This window comes from Phallusia mammillata, chromosome 2, assembly GCF_965637545.1.
Source record: "Phallusia mammillata chromosome 2, kaPhaMamm4.hap1.1, whole genome shotgun sequence".
NCBI lineage: Eukaryota > Metazoa > Chordata > Ascidiacea > Phlebobranchia > Ascidiidae > Phallusia > Phallusia mammillata.
The window spans coordinates 7,779,198-7,783,098 of NC_137253.1; the positions used below are offsets into that span (position 1 = coordinate 7,779,198).

The 3,901-nt window shown below is 36.7% G+C and overlaps 1 long non-coding RNA gene across 1 annotated transcript; it reads right to left on the reverse strand.

Moving 5' to 3' along the window:
- Positions 1 to 1,567: 1,567 nt before the first annotated feature.
- LOC145213999 (uncharacterized) lies at positions 1,568 to 3,699 on the reverse strand. The gene is made up of 3 exons (XR_013856947.1): positions 3,581 to 3,699; positions 3,417 to 3,497; positions 1,568 to 3,309 (listed from the first exon to the last, which is right to left on the reverse strand). It is a non-coding gene; the product is annotated as an uncharacterized LOC145213999 (long non-coding RNA).
- Between the last annotated feature and the right edge of the window lie 202 nt (positions 3,700 to 3,901).

Consider the following 3,901-nt stretch of genomic DNA (forward strand, 5'->3'; position numbering starts at 1 on the left):
GGTTTTTGCCGGAATATTCCAGTTTCAAACTGGTTCTGGCCAGTTTTAGCATCCTACCGTTCCTCTATACCGGTTTAAACCGGAATCGAAAACCCAAAAATTTGTCCCGATTTTCGAAAAACCCTAAGGCCATAGCCTTTCCGTTTTTTCGAGTTTTGAGGCTCAAAAAATCGAAGAAAAATCCGGTTTTCGGTGGGTTTTCGCCGGAATATTCCAGTTTCAAACTGGTTCTGGCCGGTTTTAGCCTCCTACCGATCCTCCAAACCGGTTTAAACCGGAATCGAAAACCAATAATTTTGACCCGATTTTCGAAAAACCCTAAAGCTATAGCTTTTCGGTTTTTTCGAGTTTTGAGGGTCAAAAAATCGAAGAAAAATCCGGTTTTCGGTGGGTTTTCGCCGGAATATTCCAGGTTCAAACTGGTTCTGGTCGGTTTTAGCCTCCTACCGAACCTCCAAACCGGTTTAAACCGGAATCGAAAACCCAAAAAATGCACCCGATTTTCGAAAAACCCTAAAGCTTATAGAACCTTTAAACCGGTTTAAACCGGAATAAAAAACCAAACATTATGACCCCAATATAATAAATTAATTTATTTTTCTGCATCAATTGAAACCTCTTCAACTGATGCATACCAACCTTGAATTGAACAGTTTCTTGAAAAGCGAATTCCGAAACAACACTTTTGACAGCATCGAGCCAGTGCAGAAAGTGCACTATGTTTCGACCAACTTCTCATCAGTTTAGCTTGACACAAGAGCTTGCTTGTATCGGCTAACCATCTAACGGTTCTCCAGTCTGTTGGGAATGACAGGCTGAAAAAAAAAAATGGTTTAAACGCCATCAGTTTCCATGTAGAGATTATTGTTGGTTATCCTGTGATATTATTTCGATGCATATGAGTGTCCCGACTTATCTGAATTCGTTGCTTGACTGTTTCATATAAAGTTTAAATCTACCTAAAGCTGAAAAAAGGACTACCGGGAGAGATTGCGATGTTTTGCCGCTAAATAATGCAAACTATTTTACTTAAGTGCTATTAGTTTTATTGATACTTGACTTTTTTCACAGTCAAACGTTCAATTTTCACAGACGAAAAATGTCTCTCAACTATTCGATCACGTTGCTTTGTTAGAAATGTTAACAGTGTATAAATTTGTTGTTATCATATTTGAACTAGGTCCCACAATTATGGTGATGATCATCCATTGGGAAATGGGATATGAAACAAAGTCAAAACTGTAGATAAAACATGTACGCAAAGGGGACATTTGTGATTTGTTACCATTTAGAAAAAAACATATGGGGTGTCCTTTAAATTTTTGGCTATAAATTCCAATTTATTCCAATACGCGAGTGGTTGGCCTTTATCTGTTGACATTTATTCTCACTACGACTTGTTTTTTTTTTACTTTCAAACTTTGCATGCGAATGCATTTTTTACGTTTTCTTCGTATTGATTACCCGGCAATGTTAGGACTCTCCATGATAATATTTCCTATTACGTTCCCTAACACATTGTTTCCCAAAATCTGAACATGATCATCTATGCAAAATAATCAAACCATCAAAATTCTCATCCATGTATTCCTTTTTCGCGACAACAACACTACAAAAGAATATAGAATAAACGTTGGTAAATATTGCGTCATAAAGTAGACATAAAAATGTATTTCGGAGATCAGCGCGCTAATAATTCGAACGCTGTGAGGTTAAACGCGCTGTGACGTGACAATAGTTTGGCAAACTTCCAAGCAAAATACAACAAATGGCGATGGATAGGAGAAAGATTTGAAACTTCAGTAAAACGGTTAAGTGGCGCATATTAAAATTCTTTAAAGGAATAAATTTGTTTTTAGGCTCGTTACAAGAATTATTAATAGTAGCCTTCACTACACTTTAATTGTAAAGGAAAAAAAAACAATAGCTGAGTTAAACAAAGATGTCAAGCGCCTCTAGCGGAAAATAACACACGACCAGTAAAGCAGATACACATGTATTTAAAACATAACTGTCATTAATAAGCAACAGTTTTAAATACGTATTAATGAAAAACGTATTTTAGAGCACCTCTAGTGGCAAAATTGTAATAGTAGAAACGCAAGACCAGTATGACAGATACACATGTACTTAAAACATAACTGTCACTAATAAGCAACTGATTTGACAAACTTTACAGCGTTTTCAGTGGTAGATGGTAACAATAGAAACAGCACAAGACCAGTATACGGCGGATAAGTAGTTAACAAGAAAACACAAGTACACAAAACTTACATTCATGTTAAACGTACTGCAGATGGTTTGGGTTTGATGTTGCAACTTTGCAATGAGATTATAGTTCACAGTTAACTACAGTGCGACACATCTCCTACGGGGCGATGTGATGAAAATGTACAATAAATGAAAGTAAAGCAAACCATGCATGACGTTTGAGGCAAGTTCTGCTGAAGCACATAAATAAAAACGCATAACATAACCCACAAAATCAGTCGTGTTCATACATTTCAGAGCATGTTATAAAAAGTTTAATTCTGCTACGTTGCAAGGAAAAAAAAAGATAAAAGTTCCTTACAATAAACAACAGTTTGTGTTGTCAGGTTACATCTATAATTATAATTTGATAAGTTTGCCAACAGATTGCATGAAATTGAAAAACAGTGAATAAAAAGAGCGTAGGCCTAGTTTATGATATGAGAGAATGGGTGGCACAAAACAAACAGTTCATTAAGATGCATAAAATATCGCGTAGAAGCAAACTGTCTTTTGTCACCATGCACTTATGCATTACAATTCAAAATCTCGAATTAAATATGTTGCAGGGCGGAATTACTAAACGCATCGCCGTGCGTTGTTCACATCGCAGTGTTGTTAAAACTAAACATGCTCGATTATAACATGCCGCTGTGTTGGCGTGTAAAACAACAGTAGTGCACAGCATCGTCAAGTCAAAAGCGTGAGGGGCAACAATAGTTCCTGAACAAGAGTTCCACCAGTCGGTGGAATTGCATTATGACGTCAGAAATCTACGTCACTGCGACGTAGGAGAAGCCCCAGCCTTGTAGGGCGTCGCCTTCTGGGGGATGACTGTGCAACAGGTTCACCCCAAAATGGAACATAGTTTACGCCAGTGTGACGTATGAAGTTGCGATGGCAACATGGAGCATTGGTATGACCGGATGAGTGTTGTGACGTCATCCTTCGAGGTGACATCCTCTGACGAAATGTCATGACGTCGTTGACGATAATGTAAGGGAAACTTTCGTGCTGAAGACAGCCGTGCGTTGGACACTAGTGAAGTGAGGACGAAGTCTGTCAAAAACAACCAACTTAAATATAAACACAACGAGATAAGTCATTCGATTCAATATAAGTTTTAGATACAAAATCCATTAGTATTTGAAGTAAACTTTTGTCACCTTTTTTTCTCTATGGTTGAAATCATTAGTGTCGCCGCCGTTTGCTGGATAGAAGTATGACGTCAGTCTTCGTTTAAGCATCTGAAAAATAAATCAGAAAATTTATTTCTACCCCGTGTTTACGAGTAATAAAACTTGATGGAACAGAGTTTCGCCATGCTTACGTTGGTTTTTTCGAGTGATAGCTCTATTTTTAACTTCGTTATTCCTCTTTTTTGCAACATGTTAATTAGTAAACCTGTGGAAACATAAGACCTAAATTTCTAAACTGCTTAAACCTTAAAAAGCTGAAAAACAAAAACACAGGTTGGTAAACCTGCAAAAAAGAAGGGTAATCTTTAAACATATATATTTTCTAAAAAAGTATAAGTGACTAAACAAAAGACGTTAAGTTTTAATTATCAAATACATCAGAAAATGTATAAAAACCTAAACATCTGGGAGATAAAAACCACTTTGGTTAAGCCTGCAAAATAAAATAAATA